Consider the following 22,957-nt stretch of genomic DNA (forward strand, 5'->3'; position numbering starts at 1 on the left):
TTGCACAATGCCAAACGTAGGATTTCCCCAGTTAGTTCCTCATGTTACTGGTCAAAAACTATCTTATACAAACTCCGGGAATTCATATACCACTGCATTATTGCACATGTGGTTTGCATATAGATAACGATCACTCCCTTGTTACATGCGTCTTTAATTTCCTGTTTAATGCCATTACCTATCTACCACAACTGTTTAGAGGCCTATAGAGAATTCTCACTAATGGTATTCATTGTTGTTGTTTCATTGCTCTAAGTAGACTGATTCTGCATCGAGATTTTCCTAGGAAATATCCTTTCTCATTGCTGGACTGATTTTACTGGAAGTAGTCTTGGGATTACTACTGTTGAGGTTCTTCTTTTTAATTTATTTCTTTTTTAGCTCACCATATTCCACTTGCAGAACCTCATCCCTCTTTTTACTTATGTCATTTGTTCTGACATGGACCACATGTTTGGTTGCTCCCCTTCCCCCTTCAGAATGTCTTGAAGCCTCCTTGGTGATGTCTTTGACCTCAGCATCAAGAAGGCAACATGCTAGCCTGGTATCATGTCTGCAGCTGCAGAAACACCTATCTGTATGATAGATCCCTTCACTTTTGCACTTCTTTTTGCTCACTCCCTGTACAGTTGAGCCACTGGTGGTTCTTGTTGCATTGACTTGAGAAAGCATCTTCCCCAGCCATTTCCAAAATAAGCATTCCGTGAGAGAGGGAGGTGGACCCAGGGGACTCCAGCCCTACCTGCCCAGCTCTTCAACTCTGTCTGTTGGTTACTAGTTCCTTTTCTCCCTTTGCACTATCTACCTGCAGTGTGTCCACTTTATGTGCTTGCAATGAAGATCTTAGCCTGTAGATGCTCCAGCTGCTGTTCCATATCTAAAGTGCAAGTTTTGAGTAGCTACAGCTTAGAATCCTTCCTGCACACGTAGGCTCCCTGGGCACTGGAAGTTTCCCTGAATTCCTGGGGCCAAAGGACCTGTTTCAACACTGTAGGGTATCTAATCTAATCTAATTCTCACATCATAGAGGAAGGACATTCTTCCTTGTCAAACTGCTCTGCCATGATCTATCCTTATATCACTCCTTTTATGTTTACTTCATCTAGTTTAATGACTATTGAATAGACTTTGCCTTACTTCTGATACCTTAAATGTTGCTTAATCTAAACTAAAGACCAATTATTACTCTAAAGACTGTACAGTAGAAGTACTCACTCACCCTAACATTAACCTGAATATTACAGGCTTGCAAGAAAATTATTACAACAGTTATGATATTTAGCAAAAACATCCCACCTCAAGTATGCAGTCCAAGGGCAAGAGACTTCAAATTAACATAGTGCAATTGATGTAAAGCTCTCTACATAACACACTTCCCACACACAGAATGAAGGGCTATTGCATTTTCCTGTCCACAGTATACAATGGCTGAAAGGGCATAGGCAGCGACCTTTTCACATTGCACCTCAGCAAAAGCTTGTGTAAGCATTAATGCGTCCATTAGCATGTGGTCTTGGACCTTGGAATGTTCTAGTCTGCAACGGAGGACAACTGTTTGCAGACCAAGGTTTGGGTAGACTAAGCAGCATCTAACACCAAGTTGATTGTCTTCCTGCCACAGTTGATGTTCATCTCATTGTGCATCCCTCAGAACAGCCAATAAGGCACAGAGTCCTACATTGTTGTGTTGCCATTGTCTTACCAGATCATAGGGGCTGCTCTTTCATTCAAGAGAGAAGCGACTGGTGATGATTTAACCTAAGGGCCATTAGACCTCAGGCGATGGAAGGAGTTGAGAAAGAGAGTCCTTTATGGTAACCTCAAGCCGGTGACCAGAATTGGAACCCATGCTGTTGACATCACACTGCTCTGTAAACCAACAATCCAGTCAACCGAGCTAAACCTATTCCTCCCTATGTTATTGAGCTGCTCATTGTCAATCTTGACAAAAACCACTCAAGCTAACGTGATACTGACTCTCTCTAGATGGTCCTTTTGTCAGCTTTTCGAGATGCTGCTGATTCTTTTTAATCCTTTGGTGTATAGCAAAAATAGTGGATCATAACTCTGGATTACTTCTGGACATATTGAACTTTTAATTACAAAGTGTTTTTTTGAAAGGGGAACACACAATCAAAAAAAATGACTGCAGTTTTAAATTCAGTGGTTGTCTGGCAAATTCTTATGTGAAGCCATGAAAAGCACTTGAAGACTGCAAGGGAAACTTCAAACAGAGAGACGTAAAAAGAAGAGATAACAAAGGCTGATTAACCCTCAGCAGAAAGCCATCCCTCATTGATTATTTCCCAAAAAGTTGAAATGTTTTTGTTTTACCCTTCCATGAGTATACAAACTCAAGGAGTTATCAACCACATGCAGTCCCTGGTCTGCGTGAATTATTTGGCTGATGTGCTTTTGTGTACTAGAGTGTTATGGAGGGCTGCAGGTTGAGGATAGCTATTAGGTATATCTGCACTTCAAGGCAAAAAAAGTCTCCCACTTGGTCTGAGTGTTGGAAGCCAGAGAAACCAGCATAGTCACTGTCAAGAGGGCAACGGGATAAAAGCTTATCAGCTAACTTGCAGAGGTAGGAATCTTAAAATCAACTGCTTCACAACCAGCAGCAGTGTAATCGATATAATCCAACTTAACATCCACATCTACTCTTCACAGAACTGAGGCTGATTCATATATCTTTTTAACTTTTTTTTGTACTCAATTCACATTTTTAATCTATGTATAAGTGGTCATGTTTTATAATCTATTGTCATATTTTGCAGCGAATAAACTTACCCTTTCTTTAACTGAAGAAAGTCTGACTCATTTGGCTCCCTTTAAGACATTTGGATTTGGAAAAGGTATCCACAAAGGAAGAGATTCTTTTTAAACTAACCTTGTTGCAAACAATTGAGAGAAGTTGAATTATGGAGAGGAGATAGTTCATTCCTTTCAAGACTGGGAGACATGTTTTTAAGGTGAGAAGAGAAAGGTTTAAAAAAGACATAAGGAGCAAGTTTTTTTACACACGGATGGTTCACAGGTGGAATGAACTTCCTGAGGAAATGGTGGATGTGGGTATAATTGCAACATTTAAACGACATTTGGATAAGTACATGGATAAGAACGGTTTGGAGGGATATGGGCCAGGAGCAGGCAGGTGGAACTAGTTAACCTTGTGATTATGTTCAGCATGGACTGGTTGGACCAAAGGGCCTGTTTTTTTGCTGTATAACTCTATGACTTTATGACCAGGGAATATAACCTTTTGGGGAATGCCATCTATAACCGTGATGAATTCAGGAGCCTTGCACAGAGACTGGTCATAACCATGGCAAAAGGGTGTTTTGTTTTTAACAGTGCCTCTGCTTTTGTCTGAAGTTGCTATCCAGTAAATAAATAAATGCCACCACTATTATGACAGTAATTTTTCGCTTGCTAACACTGTTTTACTCTCCGCAGATGTTAGCTGACCTGTTAAGTATTTACAGCTTTTCCTGTTTTCATATCATAATGATTATTTCCTGTTTATGTGTGACACCATGCTATAAAGTGGTTCAGTTGTGCATAAAGATAAAAAACTCTTAAATTTATTATATTGACTTGTTCCGTATTGAAATGATGACTATGCAAGTTCAATCAACTTAACTAGCTACGTGACATTTATAGCATTTCTTTTATTCCAGTGGTAGATAGTAATTTGCGTAATCCAGCATGTGACTTGCCTTGCTGGTGATGGCTTCTTTCCTCACCTGTTATCTATTTAATTCTTAATTAAAACAATTTTATTTACTGTTCAAAGTTTGCCAAGTTATGAGTCATTGACAAAAATCATGATCATATCAAAGTTATAAATCATATGATTGGATTACCAGTTTCCCAGCATTGAAAGAGCTGTTTTTAATAGCATTGACAGCTCTATTGCTTGTTGATATTCTTGGCAAAAGATACTGTTGGATTTTGAGAAATAATGAGTGGACTTTCTTCATGGTGATGATGCCCCAGTTGTCAGATTTCTGTTTTGGGTCTCCAGGCACAATTTAAATTGCCCCAAAAATATGGATGTTTCTTTCACTCACATTTCACCTGAAAATCGTTTTCACATTGCCGGATGATGCAAAACCCATCATGAACCAGTGCAGTTAGGCAGTGTTGTAAAATGCAATGTTAAATGTAATTGCTTAAAAAATATTCCTTGACATATTCAAGGATGCTATCGTTTGATTTCATGGAGCTGAAAATTAGTTTATCATTTAAAAATAAGGATGGTTAAGCATGGTGTCAATCCACAACCGTGACTCACCCAGTTCTAAATTGATGAAAATTACTTTTAAAAAATAGGCAGAGCGATATAGGAAGCTTGTACCAGAAGCTGAAGGAACACTTGAAACTGAGCCTTGGCCTAGTTATCATAATATCCATAAAATGCCAACTGCTTGACATGACAGCTCTTCTTAGTGGGTAATTATATTTGTGCGTGCTGCTGTGCAGTCAGTAGCCTCAGGAAAATCCAAAGTATTCTTTTCATTCACTGGGCTCTGCTTATTTGGCCCATCTCAGCCACTGTGACAGTGTCAGATGTATAAGTGATCTTTGACTTGATGATGGTTTGATTTGATTCATTATTGTCATGTGTACTGAGATACAGTGAAAAGTACTGTTTTGCATGCTATCCAGACAGGTCATCAAAGTACCTCAGGGTAATAGAACAGAATGCAGAGTATAGTGTTACAGCCACAGAGAATGTGCAGAGATACAATCAATTTAATATATGAGAGGTCCATTCAAAACGTCTGATAACAGCGGGGAAGAAGATGTTCTTGAACCTGTTGGTAGAGGTCATTCTGCTATAACATGCATTTGCTTAACGCACATTTGCTGTAGCACGAATTGGGGACACTGTTTCTAAAGTGTGAACTTTTAAAGCATGTATTAGTTAAAACATGTTTCCGGCCTCATTAGTTTAAATGGTGCTGCTGTTACACAATTTTCTTAAAGCCCGGCATTGCATGAGAATGGAACTATCGCCTTACAGCAGGACTGACCCTGTACGTGTTTTCAAACTTTTGTATCTTCTGGCCGACAGAAAAAAGATGAAAGAGAATATAACAGGGGCGGGAGGATCTTTGATGATGATGGCAAGCTCTTTGTAGGCAGAGGTCAGGGAAGGCTTGTCTCTATGGAAGCTGACATAACGTTTGGAGACTGAAGAAAGCAAATTTTTGGTCTACATGTTTTCAGTAATTGGGCCAGAGGAACTTCTGGTTTGTAAAGGGTCTGATAATAGGCAGACTCTATCTCCTGTCAATGTCAATCTTCAGTGGATTCACAGCTTCGAGACTGTAGGTTATTTTCCTGGTTGTTATGTGCCAGCTGTCTCTGTTGCTGGCCTTCTGCTTCCAAACCGATTGGACTATCTCAGGGATGTCTTGGAAGTATTCGCAAAGTGCCCCAAGTTTGTACTTACCAGAGCACAGTTCACTATATACCATTGCTTTCACCATCTGGAATCATCTATGCAATGCCCAGGCAGCTTGATTTTGTTGAGGACTTCATTGTCTTTGATGTAGTCCCTCTGTCCTCAGGATATTCATGATGAGTTGAAGGCAGTACTGATTGAAGCACACTTGTTTCCTGCACTAAATGAGATTCTGATCTGTACAAATGGGTAATAATGACACCTGTTCTCTATACTTCATGCAGGGAATTAAAGCTGTTCATGGCTTTGCCTCTGATTCATCATGGCTGGGTTTGAGGTTGGACATAATCATGTGATCCACACCTCATTTTCTATGTGTTAGAACTTAGCTCATTGGGAAAGGATTGCACAATAAAATTCATATTATCTAGCAGCCGAGTGACCTGAAAGCTCCACCATCAAGAAGCGCCAACAGTAGCAGCTCTCTCCTCACTCCCAGCACCACTGTTTCTATATAAAATGCTGGTGTTGCAAGTCTGAATTGATTGTACAATGTCATGGTGCTTGGTCAGAACCCCAAAGTACTTACTGATGTATTGAACTTTTAATTCCAACAATGCGTTTTTTTTTAAAAGTGAGATCTGCTGCAGCTAAACAATGGCTGTAAATTCAGTGCCAGAGTCCTGCATCAATCCACTAAGTGTCCCAATAAGCCATTCACAATAAAGGAGATTTCAAATGGAAAGACTAACCAGCAGGAGGTAATGAAAAGCTGATTACCCAACACTTTCTCAGTATGACGCTATCTCCTACAGATACATTTGGGTTTTACCTTTCCAGGGATATGCAAAAAGCAGGAGTTAAAGCGAACTTTTGCCTTGGTCATCCACCTGACATCGTCATGCATATGGCCTAATGTACTGTGAAAGTTACACCTTTGAGAATAGTCATCAAGCACCCCAGTACATCAGGTAACAAAAGGGAAAAGACTTTTTCTCAGAAGCTAGTCACTCTTGAAAGGAAGCAAAGCCAGCAAATTTCCATCAAGCTAAGAATTTCAAAATGAATGGTTCAACCACCAATGCTCATGCAACAGGTAATATCCACTGTCAAGGCCTCAAATTTTAACTCTCTGGAATTATAATGAAATGTGAAACCTTGACTGGAATTGTAACAAACATTGGATCGATCCACCAAGTGTCCCAATAAGCCATTCACAATAAAGGAGATTTCAAATGGAAAGACTAACCAGCAGGAGGTAATGAAAAGTTGAAGGATATTTTCTTCCATGTTTCACAGTAAAAACAGTCAAAAGCTGGTCAGGCTGTAAGCTCTGCAGATTGTAATATATATCAAAGCATGTTTTCACTTGTTTCCTGCCATTACTACTGACTATCGTAAGTCAAAGGGGCGTACAATTGTACAGCATGGAAACAGAGCCTTCAGTCTAATTTGTCCATGCTGACCAGATACCCAAATTTAATCTCGCCCTTTTTACTAGCATTTGTCCCATATCCCTCCAAATCTTTCCTATTCATATATCCATCCAGATGCTTTTTAAATGCTGCAATGGGTTAATCAGCAGCATTTCAGATTTTCCTGAACCCTCTGATTCCATTGTATGGTGAGGAGCACAATTTTTAAATATACCCACCAAAAATGACTCGTGTCACATAAATTTGGACATTATACCATGTGACACTTGTCATATTCTGTATAATTTTGCCTCTTATGATATTGGCTACCAAAGATATCCTTACAACGTAGGATACAATGCTGTTATAACACTGGAGTCAGTTAAAATTTTAAAAAAGCACACTCCCTCTTGCACAATTAATTGTTCCTTCTCTGGGCTTGTCTGTTGACCCCGTGGGAAAGCTTTGCTGCTAATTTCCTTCCCCAGGCATATTCTGGAGCAGCTTGCAGCTGACAATGTATAAAGTCCCTTAGCCTCATCATCAGGAATAGAATCCATAGAAAGTAGGGCTTTACCAGCTTGTAATCTGTCCCAAAGGGCATGTGGAATTCTTGGCCCATGGTCTTTGAGTGTGGGTACAATCAGCTTCAGGTGGGATTGTTTCTCCAGTCAAACACAATGCTGACCAAGATCAAATGTAAAGGTTAGCCATGAATACTGGCAATATTTGTCAAGTTGAACTCAAGCCAACACCAGAGAATGGTGGAAAGATTAAAAGTAATGTGGCTAGTGAGAGATTACAGGTTACTTCAAATCTGTGGCCTTACTGTTCAGTAAAATCTTCATCTGCTCAGAGATAGAATGAGATAGAGAAACCGCAGACTAAAGAAATATGGTACTTTGCATAGTCTAGTGTTGTTAGGAGCAGTACAATTAAGAAGATTAGTTGCTTCACATTGCGACAGGGGAGAAATATGGCCGCCTGGTCAGTCTCAGCAGGAGTTTGTTAATACTTTACATGATGATTGCCAGAGCAGTGTCAGAAGAACCACAGTGCTTAAGTCAGGCCTCAAGGTTCATCTGAAACATAAGTGCTATTGTAGTTATGGCTGTAAGTCAACAATTTGAACCACTATAAAAAGTCTGCACTGAAGGTCAGTGGTTGTGGATCTCTGTCTGTCTTGCGCAATTTCATCACTTAGACTTTGCTCCTATTACAAAGCTTTTTTGAAAGAGAAGCATTGAGCTATGTAGAGACTTTTCCATTTATTGTTACTTTTCCAGATTTTTGTCAGTACTTTAATTTAAGGAAAAGCATCTGTATGATCAGTGCATTTGATGTAATGGATTTAGGTTCGTAGCTAAAATGAAGCATGATACTCTCTCTGAAATGGAGTTAGATTGAAAGATAAGTTAATTGTCCTCATTATAATACGCAACCTTCAATATGGGAATTCAAATACTGAGAAGCTAGTTGCCCAATCTTTTCGTGTAGTAATTAGCATAGAGGGTCATTAAACAGGATAAGAAGATTTCAAATCTGCCTAAATATGTGTAAGTGAAGTTGGAAAAATAAGGCAAAAGTATTTGGTATAATTTGGAAATTCAGCATAACTTTTGAAATGTAACATTTTGCTGAGCACACTGAAACACTCCCTAATATGAGCTTGTTTCCAAATGATCTCCAGTCCAATGTTAGAGATAACTATTTGAAATGCCATCATCACAAGTGGTATCACGTAGCAAAGTGATATCATTGGGTTAGGCCCAACATTGCATTAGTCAATGGTGACTGTCCCTTGAACCCAACATGAATTAGATTAAGGCAGCTCAGGCTTGGCTGACACTCTGATAAAAATATAGATTGTGTTACCTTCAGCTCCCTTTGAGACAGGCAGAAAATTATTCATCCTTAAGGTGGTATTACACTTAATTTTGTTCTAATCCTCACTGAAATGATTTAACATTTGGACGTGCCTTTGTCCAAATAATATAAAAGATCTGACAAAGATAATGAATATTTATGACACAATATCTTGACTGAAGATATCACTTTCTTTGCACCCACCAGTAATTTTTACTCACTTTGGTATTTTATGTGATATTGCCTTATTGATAAAATGCACTTTTTAATTGAACACGGAGATCTTATTAATTAAAACTTCAGTGAGATGAACTGGTAAAATCCATGTCTTCCAGAGTGAAAAAAGAGGTGAATCATGTTGCCATAGTGACTGCTACTGTTTTTCTTGTCATCTTAGCAACTTTGGCATTTTGTAGGACAGGGCTGTGCATAGCAATGAAAATCTTCTGTCTATAGATCATGTCATTAAGAGGAAAACATTGACTGATTAATTAGGGAATGAATTTATGAAGTGATTAATGTATATGCTTCCTTAGCTGCTAACTACACTATTAGTCACATTGGGAACCTATGCCAGATGTCATTCATTAAATCTGTAAATGTGTAAATTTGTCTAAATCAGATTTATCCCTGACTAATGATTTCATCGAAACACCAATTTGTGGAGTGTTTGGGAAACAATTTTTCATTTGTATTTTGTGAAATAATGTTAACATTAACTGAAATAAACTTATCAAATGTGCATCGAATAATGTACTCATTGAATAAAACTCATATCTAGTCTTTATTCTTGGTATCTATCTCACAGTGAAATAAAAACATCAATCTGATTTATTTCAATGATACTTGTAATTTAAGAATTTTGTACTTTATTCATAACATGCATTTTTTTTATCCCTTGTTCTATTCATAAAATGACCCCTATTAATCCACTCAACACGAGTGTTCATACATTGAACAATCTTATGGAGAATTCTGGAAATGTAGATCAGTGGCCAGAACTGAATCAATATTGAGCAGTCTTCATTCTCCTTTTCACAATGCATAAACAAGGTTGGCTGTGCCTCAGTTTGGGAATGACGTCCAATCAGGAATGTTGGTTTCTGCCATACGTCTTCATGTAACTGTCAAAAATCACCTATTATAGTCCAACAGGTTTATTTGAAAACACAGGCTTTTGGAGCTCCGCTCCTTCTTCAGATGCAAGTGCAGAGGCCAATATTTAGAACATAGAACATAGAAAAATACAGCGCAGTACAGGCCCTTTGGCCCTCGATGTTGTGCCGATCCAACCCCACCTAACCTACACTAGCCCACTATCCTCCATATGCCTATCCAATGCCCGTTTAAATGCCCATAAAGAGGAAGAGTCCACCACTGCCACTGGCAGGACATTACATGAACTCACGACTCGCTGAGTAAAGAATCTACCCCTAACATCTGTCCTATACCTACCACCCCTTAATTTAAAGCTATGCCCCCTCGTAATAGCTGACTCCATACGTGGAAAAAGGTTCTCATGGTCAACCCTATCTAAATCTCTAATCATCTTGTACACCTCTATCAAGTCACCCCTAAACCTTCTTTTCTCCAATGAAAACAGCCCCAAGTGCCTCAGCCTTTCCTCATACGATCTTCCTACCATACCTGGCAACATCCTGGTAAACCTCCTCTGCACCCGTTCCAGTGCCTCCACATCCTTCCTATAGTATGGCGACCAAAACTGCACACAATACTCCAGATGCGGCCGCACCAGAGTCTTATACAACTGCAACATGACCTCAGGGCTCCAGAACTCAATTCCTCTACCAATAAAAGCCAGTACGCCATATGCCTTCTTCACCGCACTATTTACCTGGGTGGCAACTTTCAGAGATCTGTGTACATGGACACCAAGATCCCTCTGCTCATCCACACTACCAAGTATCCGACCATTAGCCCAGTACCCCGTCTTTTTGTTACTCTTACCAAAGTGAATCACCTCACACTTACCTACATTTGATTCCCAGATCTTTGGATACATGGGACAGGACCTCACATAATGTAGTGACATTTGAAATGCAGGCTTTGCTTCCTTTGCTTTCCCTTCTCTGCTGGTAATCATTTGGTCCCAAAGCATGATGGGACTTTATGGACAAGCTGATGAAATTTTAAACAATTTGTGGCAATCTTCTCCTTGTCTTAATCTCAATAATGCTGTGCTTCAAAGAGATTTTCAGAGTGTCTTTACAGAAATTTCTTTGTCCTCCCCTGGAACATTGGATGTTGAGAGTTGAGAAACAGGTCCTGATGGGAGAGACACTTATTGACCATCTGGACAGTGCCCAGGCCATCATTCTTGATTTTGCAGCAGTTTGTGGAGACAGTGAGGTGCTGGTAATGCTGCTGGATTAGTAATCCAGAGGCCCAGGCAATGCTTTGGGGAAATGACTTCAAATCCCCATCACAGCAGCTCGTGGAATTTAAATTCAAAGAATAAATTTCGATTTGAAAACTGGAGCGTATTAGATCATCAGACTATAAAACATTGGAGAGAATTAGACCACTCAGCCCATCGAGTCAGCTCTGCCATTCAATCAAAGTTGATAACTTTCTCACCCTATTCTCCTGCCTTCACCCTGCAATCTTTGATCCCCTAATCAAGAACCTATTATATCTGTCTTAATTGCATTAATTGACGTGGCCTTCCCAAACTTCTGTGTCAATGATTTTGACAGATTCACCACCCTCTGGCTGAAGAAATTGCTCCTCATCTCAGTTCTAAAAGGTCATCCCTATTCTGAGGCTGGTCTCTCCTACTAGTCAGAACCTCTCCATGTCCACTCTATCCAGGCCTCTCGGTATTCTGCATGTTTCAACAAGATTCGTCCCTATCCTTCTAAACTCCATCAAGTTCAGACACAGAATCCTTAACTGCTCCTCGTATGACAATCCCTTCATCTTAGGATCATTCCTGTAAAACTCCTCTGGACCCTCTACAAGATCAGCAAAGTCTTCCTCAGATACAGTGCCCAAACCTATGCACATTATTTCAAATGCAGACTGACCAGAGCCTTATACAACCTCAGAAGTACATTTCTGCTATTGTATTCTAGCCCTCTTGAATTTACTTTCCTAACTGCAAACTCGGCATGTTAACCTCCAGAAAATTCTTAACTAGGATTCCTAAGTCCCTTTGTTCATCAGATTTAGACAGTCCTTCCCTGTTTAGAAAATAGTTCCTGAAGAAGGGCTTATGCCCGAAACGTCGATTCTCCTGTTCCCTGGATGCTGCCTGACCTGCTGCGCTTTTCCAGCAACACATTTTCAGCTAGAAAATAGTCTACACCTCTATTCTTCCTATCAAAGTGAATAACCTCACACTTTCCAACATTGTATCCCATCTGCCATTTTATGCCCACTCTCCTAGCCTGTCCAAGTCTTTCTACAGCTCCCCACTTCTTAAACACTGCCTATCCTTCCACCTATCTTTGTGTTACCTGCAAACTTACCAACAATGCCCTCAGTTCCTTTGTATAATGTGAATAGTTGTGGTCCCAACACAGACCCTTGAAGAACTCTACTAGTCACCGGCTGCCATCCTGAAAAAGCCTCCTTTTTCCTACTTTCTGTAGGATCAGTCAGCCAATCCTCAATCAATGCAAGTACTGAACACAATGAACCTTTTTCATGTTTAGTGGCAAGCAGTTTCCTGTGCAGCACCTTGCCATAGGCCTTCTGAAAATCCAAATAGACAACGTCCACTGGCTCTCCTTTGTCTAAATTGCTCGTTTAAATGATTAGCAATCATTGCAAAAGCACATCTGGTTCACTAACATCCTTTACGGAAGGGAACCTGCTAGCCTTCCTTTGTCTGGCCTATACGTGACATCAGACTCATAGCACTGTGGTCGCCTCTTAATCTGCCCTTTGAAGTGGTCCAGCAATCACTTAGTCTCAGGACAATTAGGGATGAGCAACAAATGTTGACCTTGCCAGTGATACCCATATCTCATGAAAAATTAAAATTAAATATTTTGCTTGAAAGGCCCAAATCTCGCTGCAGTACAGGAGTGTGGAGGCAACAAATGCTCTCAACAACAGGACAGTTAGAGTCATAGAGTTGTATAGCACAGAAACAGACCCTTCAGTCCAACTCATCCATGCTGACCAGATACCCTAAATTATTCCAGTTCCATTTGGCAGCATTTGGCCCCTATCCCTCTAAACCCTTCCTATTCATGTACCCATCCAGATGCTTTTTAGATATTGCAATTGTACTAGCCTCCACCACCTCCTCTGGTAGCTCACTCCATACTTCCAAACTTCAATTCTTATTGACTCACAGATATTTAATGTCAGAAATTTCTGCTGCAGAAGGCTACCTATCAATATCTGTTTATGTATCAAAATGCTAAAATAACTAAAGGGGGATGACAGAATTATATTCTGACAATATGAAGCTTTCTTGTAGTAACAAATGACATGTACAGAGGAACCTCGATTATCCGAAGGACACGGATGGGGAGTATTTCGTTCGGTTAATCGAATGCTGAATAATCAACTGGTGAATAACATAGTGTAGCCAAGAACTTACTGGATAATCTGAAATTCGGATAATCAAATGCTAGACAATTGTGTTTCCTCTGTATACAGTCATACTGCTAAATAAATGGTCAATGAGCCGTGAACTCTATAAATCTCTGGAATATCTTGTGCACTTCCATTCAGATTTTGGTTAATCAAGGTGTAAAACAAATATTCAGTGTAAACTATGAAGCAAATTCAAACACAACAGTGTTGTCTATAATATATTATTGTAAACTTCCTTACTCCTTTATACTGACTATATCCCCTGCCCCAAATGAATCTTGGTTCATTATAATCATTCTAACATTTTAGGCTAAAGATCAGATTTTTTTACTCTACACAGGAATTTGACCGCTGAAATTAAAGGAAAGAAACATTGAGAACTTAAAAGAAATCATATTTGTGGGGGAATTCCAATGGAATTTCAGTAACCCTTCAGATTTACTTAGACGAGATTCAAGTATCAAACATTAGAGAAGGTGCAGTTCTGGCCTATGATATTTCACACAGACAGTTACACATGGGGAAATGATCGGATGGGGAAGCAATAAAGAAACAAAGAATAGAAACTTGAGGTTGGAAAAAATATTAGTTTATGGAACAAACAGAAGTATGTCTAAATAATAAAGGAGAAAGGCAAGAATCTAAAATATGTAGAAAATAATATGCCCCTATTGCAATGCATTGGGACATACTAAAGTAAATTGGTGGAAGTGGACACAGATTACAACAGAAGGAACATAAAAGAAACACTCAGGAAAAGGTAGGTCAGGAAATGAAGTGTGTCATAAAACCGTCACAGTGTTACAGGTGAAGCATGTTCCCTTGGGACAAACAAGGAAGGGACAGGTAATTTAAGACAGCCAAAACCATTCTTCCTTAAATATTCGTTCAGAGAATGAGACCATTGGAGGTTCTGAAGAATTTTTTTAAAAGGAGAGATATTTCCATACTTTTTTCTAAATAAGGAGGTAAACTGATGTTAGCTGATGAGATAGTTTTTCTTCCCGAGAGGCTAATTCAGGAGAAAATATTAATTGAAAGTATACATGAAATTTAAAAATTCGCTCCATTATGGAGAGTTGGATAAAAGTGAGTTGGTGAAAGGAGTTGATGAAGTAGTGCAACAAATCCCCCCAGAAGAATTGGTTTAATTTTGCAGAATGGCCTGGCTGGTTCAAAATTATTGGTATCTCTGAGAGTTTTGGAACAACCAGTAGAAGCAAAAGGATCTGAGGTGTTAGTGAAGGAACATCCTGGATTGTTTCCTGGCAGTTTTGTGACTAGATCTCAGGTTCATCAAATTAAACATAGAGAGCAGGAGCCTCTGAAAAATGCAAATAGCTTGCAAATTCGGTTATTTGACACGACTTTCAAAAACTTGAGTCAATGAGTTGAACGTAAAGTGAATGAGACTTACATGTTTAGCCGTCTTCCTTTGGAGAAGCATAACACACAGATGCTAAATTGAGAGAGCTGCATCAAACAGCCTACTCAGAAATTGAACCAGAACTAATTAACTGAGTGTTATTATTTAAAGGATACTTTGTTTATAAGGGAATGGGGACCACCTTATATACTAGCCATTAAGAAATGAACAGCGGTCCATTCAATAGTGGGTCTCTCCGAGTACATTATAATATTTTCTGAGTGGCTCAGAAACCTCCTATGGCAAGTCATTTAGATATTAGGAAAACCAGGCTAAAATATTGTATTAGGCAGAATGAGAAATTAGAATAGAAGTATTATAATTTATTGTCACTTTTATTTTTACAAAAATACAGTGAAAAGTGTTTAGGTCGCTGTAATCTGGTGTCTATGTTAACAGAAATCATACATATGGATAGGATAAATAGACAAAGTCTTTTCCCTAGGATCGGGGAGTCCAGAACCAGAGGGCATAGGTTTAGGGTGAGAGGGGAAAGATATAAAAGAGAACTAAGGGGCAACTTTTTCACGCAGAGGGTGGTGGGTGTATGGAATGAGCTGCCAGAGGATGTGGTGGATGTGGTGTACAATTGCAACATTTAAGAGGCATTTGGATGGGTATATGAATAGGAAGGGTTTAGAGGGATATGGGCCGGGCGCTGGCAGGTGGGACTAGATTAGGTTGGGATATCTGGTCGGCATGGACAGGTTGGACCGAAGGGTCTGTTTCCATGCTGTACATCTCTATGACTCTATAAAAAATTCAAACAAAGTCCATCTTTGTTCAATTCACAGCTCATAGGTTCCCAAGGTCAAGGAAAATACAAGAACCACATTCTCAACCGCTGCAGGTAAAATTTGGTTTATTTTTTGCCAGCCATGCCATATTTGTCAGTTAATGAAGAACCCATCAATTAAACCTGCGTCTTTAATTCCTTTCTTCACCATTGAAGATCTGTTTATCAAGGTCATCATAGATTGTGTAACATTTGTTCCTAAAGCAATAAATGCAAAATGGTGGGAAGAACTTTATAGGGGCATGTAAGATGTGAGCTATGGTGAGATCTCTGGCAGAATCACTTGAGAAGTCTACTGAGACCTATCTCAAGTTTTGAAACAACTTACTGTATTTTATAAGCACATTTTTGGTATTGAGTTGAGATTATTTCTAGACAATGCTGATTTACCTATTAAGGCAGATTATTATTTGTTAACAAACTTATTACTGTGCAGCTTGCCTCATTGATATACCGCTTCCCAGCTCGAAACATCGAGAATTCTTGTCATCGAAGACAGAGCGGGTACTGGACAACTTCAGTGCATGCAGGCTATGAAAAGCCTCCATGTTGCTCATCACACATCTTCAGATCAAAGCATGAAACCTGGGACCAGCTGCATGCACCTCTTATTCATGGACATTGGCATCCAAGATTTGCCAACACTTCAGGATTCATATGGTACCTCCCCAGTTTACTTAGGAAGCGCAGATCTAGATTTCAGGGCATACCAGTAACTAGCAATGAAAGGCTCTTCCAAGAACACTGTATGCATGGAGAAGCACCCAGCTCAGGATTTGGACCATGCTGCATCTCAGGGCTGCTTGCCTGCTCTCTTAGAGCTTGTTTACTTAATATCTATCTGCATGCTCACAGCAGGCTTGCCATCCTTTGCCTTGCCTTGCCATGTCTAACAGAGAGTCAAAAGGTGCTGCTACATCAATGTGCTTTTCCAGCACCACAGTCTTGACTCTGATGTCCAAGGTGGAGGGAGTCATCTAACTAGATGGCACATTGAGACATCAATCTAGCACCCTACAGTATGTGTCAGCTGCCTGTTCAACATGCACACTTCATGTCATACTGCCAAATGGTTACATCAGAAAGTGGGTGAGGGCTACTCTTCATTTCCGTCAAGGGTTAGGGTGGAGGTCACTGCCCATCAGGAAGGCCTGGTCATGTGAGTTGTAGGCATGTCCACACACACAGTCCAGGGGCTTGGCCATAGTCAGTTGCTGGGCACAATCAGGAGATATGTCTGATTGTATGTAGGCAATAGTCATGGCTTTCGGCCCATTACAAGCTGTCAGTGGAATTGTGTTTCACCAGTCAGGGAGCTGCAAAGGTAGCAGTCAGGGCTCTGGTCAGTCATGCCAAAGAGATGTCCATCAACATTAGTCAGATCTGGGGTGGATACAGCCCTGGGGGTCTGTGGACTTTTGATGACAAGGGGTAGACCAAGCATGGATCATTGCCAAAACCAAAACTTCAACCTCTGAAATTGAAAATAGAAGAAGGAGGGTGATAGGGAAAATCCAAGGTTTAAGTGGGGTTAGTAGGCAGCGGATAGTGGGGCATGCACCATTATAGTCTTGTCAGAGTATACTGGTACACCATAACATACTGCACAGCTGGGGCCACAAGGCAACGTGTTGCATGCTGAAGAACTTGGAGAACAGAAACAGTCTTCCAAGGAGGAGGAAGTTCACCCTGTGTGTGATAGAGCTCAACTGCCATTGGGTGCTGGAAAGCAGACTGGACTTGATTGATGTTGAGAGTGTGGAGCAGGAGAATCAAATTGAATAAGCTCGAAACATTGATTCTCCAGCTCCTCAGATGCTGCCTGACCTGCTGTGCTTTTCCAGCACTACAGTCTTGACTCTGATCTCCAGAATCTGCAGTCCTCACTTTCCCTCTTGGACTTGATTGATGCCTGGTTCCTAGAGGTAAGAGCTGGGTGCAGCAAACCATCATGGAATGTTTAATATTCATTGGTCATCAATGTCAGCATTGAGGGTGAGCTTCAGTCTCTGTTTGCATTTGCTTCTGCTGTCTGTAAATTAAAGCTCATGTTTGGAACTGCCTGATAACATGCCTGTGAGTGATGTCCTGGACAATGACAAAATGCAGATCTACAGTGGGCATGGGGTCAGAGTAGCAGTGACTTTGAGAGGGTGTTTAGACAGGGTGTAGTTAAGGTAAACGGCAATGGTGGCCTGGTGTTAAACAGCAACTACGGTGGGAGAATGGGGTTGTAGGTACGGGGGAGTGTCAGCCGTGCTGGCAATGTGCAGTAGGCAGTGTGGCTGCTGTGCCACTGTGTTGCCAGTGAGGGCCATCACCTTGTCGAGGTGCACAATGGTCTTTTAAAGATGGTGTGAGAGGCAGAGATGCTGTTTTTTTGACAGCCTTCTGTGGAGTAGCTAGAATCGAGTGAGAGGGGTGATGATAGTTAGTTAATGAGGTGAGTTTGGCAAGATATGAAGAGATCTCTTTCGAGGCCTCATAGTAAGAAACTCTCCAAGCAAGAACTCTGACGCTTGATTAAAAAAATGATACTCAGCCCAGTGTCTTTCAGCAATGTGGATGATTCAAAGAGAATTTTAAAGTGATTCCTATTAAGGGAAAATTACAGCAGAAATAGTAGTGGAAAAGTTAGACCAATTTTCTTACAAGATATGGATTGTCCCAACAAATATAATCAACTTCAAGTCTTATGTGACAAGTATATAAAGAAATAATGAATAGCTTGGAAATAAAACAATTTATGTCAGCTTATCATCCACAATCTCAAGGAGCATTGGAAAAATAGCAAACAAACATCATAAGAGTTTATTGTGAGGAATATCTTGATGTTTGGGATAAAAGGATTCCCTTGCTACTACTATTTGCTAATAAGGATGCCACTGATGATTCCATAGGATTCAGTCCTTTTGAGCAGATATATGGTCAGCGGCATCGAATTAATTAAACAAATACTTAGAAACCAAAGCTGAGAGATTACACTTCTGACCTATTGCCAAGTTGCTGAGAAGAAAATTAACCAAAGTGTATGAGTTGGCCAAAGGGCATTTACAAAGTGCTCAACCCCCAGTGAAAATGAGAGCATATAAACAGGCTAAAGCTTGAAAATTTGTTGGTGGAGACAAATCCTATGTACTGTTTCCTCTCTCTGGGAAACCATCAAGGGGAAAGTTCACTGGAGCTTATCAAATTAAGAAGAAACCCAATTATGCAAATTAGGTAATGAATATTCCAGGTAAGAAGAAGAATGAGTGAGTGTGCCATGTTAAAATATCAATGAGAAATTATGATAGGGAGGATAGTCAGAACAGACATGTACTTATACTGTCGAAAATAGGGAGTGAAATAGAAATATTAGAAAGATTCTGAGAATGAAACAGAAATTGAAACTTAGAAGTCACCCCCAAGTAATTGAATCACATAATATGGAGGTGCTTAAAAATTAAATGGATATTATGCTTTCATCCAAAAAAAACCCTCAAAGTGACTTACAATATCTATTAATGAGTCATAAGTTTATTTTTGTCACTCGGCTAGTAAAGACTTTTATGGGTATACAATATATTAATATAAGGGACGTGTTAATCATAAAACAACTGAGTCACAATAACTGAAGTTCACCTGTGTGATATTGTCAAAACCATAAAGATTATATGTAGATTATCAAAAATTTTATGTGATAACAAAAGTGGATTCATATCCGATTCCATTATTAGAGGCTTGCATTGAGAGGTTTGGGCTAGTTTGTTACAAAATTTGTCTTCTTAGAAAGATATTAGCAAGTTTCATTGACTGATATAGCAAAAGAAATATTAGCATTTTGTGGCATTGAATGGACTATTTCATTGTAACTTTATGTCATTTTGAATTAAAAATTCAACTCTTCAACAATTAACCAGCTCGGTCCTTGAATAATTTATAACTTTGCAGTATACATGAATGACTTTGCCATCTATAGCCAAACATAGGAAGAACATTTACAATTGTTTAAATTATTTAATCAATCATAAAGAGCTAATTTGGTCATGTATTTGGCTAAAAGTGAATTTGCCAAAGCAAAGGTGATTTATTGTGCCACACTATGGGTCAAGACCATGTAAAGCAAAAATGTGTTGTGGTATATCAAAATGAGTAGATCTTATCACCGGTTTATTCCAACTATCAGCACCACAGTTGCTCTGTTGACCAGTTCACGAAAGAAAGACAAGCAAATCAAATGTCAGTGGAACGATAGAGTGTATTTAACAACGTGTTGACGACTGCAGCAGTTTTAGCAGAATCACCTTGCGATAAAGGAAGCGGTGACATAGTGGTAATGTCTCTAGGTTAGGAAATTCGGAGGCCGCGGATTAATGATCTGGAGCATAGATTCAAATCTCACCGTAGCAGAGGGTCCCAGGGCTGTTCTAGCAAAGCTTAACACAAGCTGGACTAACAACACCTCACCTTCTGCTGAGGCACCTTTCAGCCTTTAGGACTCAGTGTGGAATTTAATAATTTTAGGGCATGAACACCCCCTTCCTTTTCTGTTACTCTCTCTCAATACCTCACATCCTACTTGGTTGGGAAGTAGATTTTATTTTGACAATGTGTTGCCATGAAGAACACACAAGGGAAGAGTTATTGGCCACGTTTTTGTTTAAATTCAAAACCAGGCAAATTGACTGTGATTAGTCAAGATGTTGAGCTAGGAAATGCAATGGAGAGTGACAGCTCTAAACCTTTTGATAAGTTGAAAGGGTGCAATATGTGGACACATTTGTTCTGTTTGCAAAGAACAGGGCCCTGCATGTAAATATACGTAGTTTCAAGTGAGAGTAAGTGAGTCATACTGTGAGCCCAACTTCTAATCTTAAATGGTGCCATAGAACCTTTTCTGTCCAGTTGAGAAAGCAGATGCTTTAACAGCTCACTGGAGAGACAGCACCTCCAGCAAAGCAGCTCTCCATCATTATGATCTGTGGTAGCAAAATGCAAGAAAACGCGTATACTTCCGACATAGAGGTAAAAGTGCGATAGGTGATTTAAGAAAAGAAAACACAAATGAAACAATATAATGGGTGGTTGAGTTGAAATTATGCTTCAGGTTATATAAGCAAAAGCTTTTGGAGTGTTTTGATGCTGTAACATGAGTGCCAACGAGCAGTCCCAGCTTTTGACATATTATTTCTATTTTATTTGAATGTCACATGCTTTGTTCCAATGGACTGACTGCTCAACTCCTGCTTTCTTCTTTGACTAACAGCTTCTTTAAGCTAGTCTAGCCTCAGGCATTGACAAGATTAATAAAGTCAGATTTGTCTCCAGTCATAAGACAAACTGCTTTAACAATAAATTGGTTGTATAATCAGATAGAAAAACAGCATAGGACAAATTGGTGCTATTTCACCAGCAAAGTTTATAGATGTGCTATGTAAATGTATAATGTGCCCAATTTATACTTTTGATTGTGTTGACAGCAGACAGCCAGAATCAAGTAGCTGTCAAATTAAGTGTTAAAAACGCTTTACCTCTGATGGGGGGAGAAAGATCATTGTAACTTCATTCTTCTGGCTTGAGTTGACATTATTATTATATTATTTGACAAATATTATATTATTTGACAGGCAAATACTCTTCCTGTAACACAGAAGCCAAGACAATTTGACTACAGCCACCTGACTGCCATTTAATTTCAATGCAGTTGCCGATACAATATGTCAATTTTCCATTTCAGATTTAATATTAACCATTTATTATCTGAACTAATTAACAAATTAAAATGAAGTTTCAGAAAAGATGATTTCATTCTGTAATATGGGAGCGATCTGTTAGACAGTCAAACCTGTGTTTAGAAGTGATCATTTTCCGCTGTTGGGTAGGATATAAACTGGACACTCACTGAAGTGATAGACTTATATGCAATCACATTGTGGCTCAGCGTACCCAATGTCTTCTCAAGATCCAAGAAATCACACCAGGTTTCTTGGAATCAGCAATTGAACAGATTTGATTAGTAAGTTCAGAAAGGACGAGAGCTGTTGACTGGAGCAATTGAACATCAGATTGATTAGTGTCCAGAAGCCAGTTACATTATAGATAATTGTAGAGCTTTTGATATTACTTTGAAAATGAAATTGAATGGTAATTGTAAGCAAGAGTGCTTGGTCCATTGTTATGAATCGGATTAATTTAAGCACATTTCTACTTTGTACTTTGGTCAAAGGATAAATTGATTATATGCCTAAACAGCTCTGTTTGAGCATTAGCAACAAACATAAGTAACTTTTGTAACAATCCAATCCAGACCTGTGATGTTAAGAAGGTGAGAGAGCCTTAAACTCCTTCTGTAGAACAGATAGATCTGCGAGTGAGATGTTAAGCGATAAGTTATGAAATGGCTGGCTTGTTGATGAGAGGAAATCAGACTTACTTTGCAATCTGATGATGCAGAAATAAAAACCCAATCATTTACAGAATCATGCAATATTCTGGGTGATAGTAGTCAGTGTATTCTGCCAGCTGGAAAATTTGAATAAAGGATGTCTTCAGTATATTTAAAATTGGTTTTAAGAGACCAAAATACTATAAATAAGAAACATTGCTTTTCTAATTTTATGGAACATGATTCTTATGGATGTGTTTTCGATAAATCTTACAAATTTGTGATGTAATATTGTACACTCTGTTGAAGCGTATCGGATGTTTGGAATGAGGGCAAAGTCACTGGACTCGACTGAAAAAGGTCTTTCATGAAAAGATGATTCAGGAACAATGGCAGATGAGAAATTGCAGAGGGGTTGAATAGATACTTTGCATTGGTCTCTACTGTAGAAGACATTAATAGCATTCAGAAAAGAGGCTAAGGACAGGATGATTGCCTAGTGGTATTATTACCGAGCTGGTAATCCAGACAGCTGGGTAATGTTCTGGGGGGCCTGGGTTTTGAATCCCACCATGACAGATTGTGGAATTTGAATTCAATTAAAAATCTGGAATCAAAAGTACAGTGATGATTATGAAACTATTGTAAAAATGTATCTGAGTCACTAATATCCTTTAGGGAACGAAACTGCTGCCCTTATCTGGTTTGGCCTACATGTGACTTCAGACCCACAGCAATGACTCACATTTGACCTCTAAAATGAGCTAGCAAACCAATCAGTTGAATCCAACAAATTCACTTTGGGGTTGCCCTGGCTGTATTGTAGGAATTGCAAGGTTAGTACTTCACTGCAGCACAACATGGAAGTATCTGAAAGTCCCAATGTGGCATCTTGCATTATTGCATCACCATTATTCATGTCAAGGAGGAGAAAAGAAAGGAAACTTCTTTAGATTAGATTAGATTACATTACATTACAGTGTGGAAACAGGCCCTTCGGCCCAACAAGTCCACACCGACCCGCCGAAGCGAAACCCACCCATACCCCTACATTTACCCCTTACCTAACACTACGGGCAATTTAGCATGGCCAATTCAC

This window comes from Chiloscyllium plagiosum, unplaced genomic scaffold (genome assembly GCF_037043375.1).
Source record: "Chiloscyllium plagiosum isolate Xiang-an unplaced genomic scaffold, Cpla_swu_hap1 HiC_scaffold_14, whole genome shotgun sequence".
Classification (NCBI taxonomy): domain Eukaryota; kingdom Metazoa; phylum Chordata; class Chondrichthyes; order Orectolobiformes; family Hemiscylliidae; genus Chiloscyllium; species Chiloscyllium plagiosum.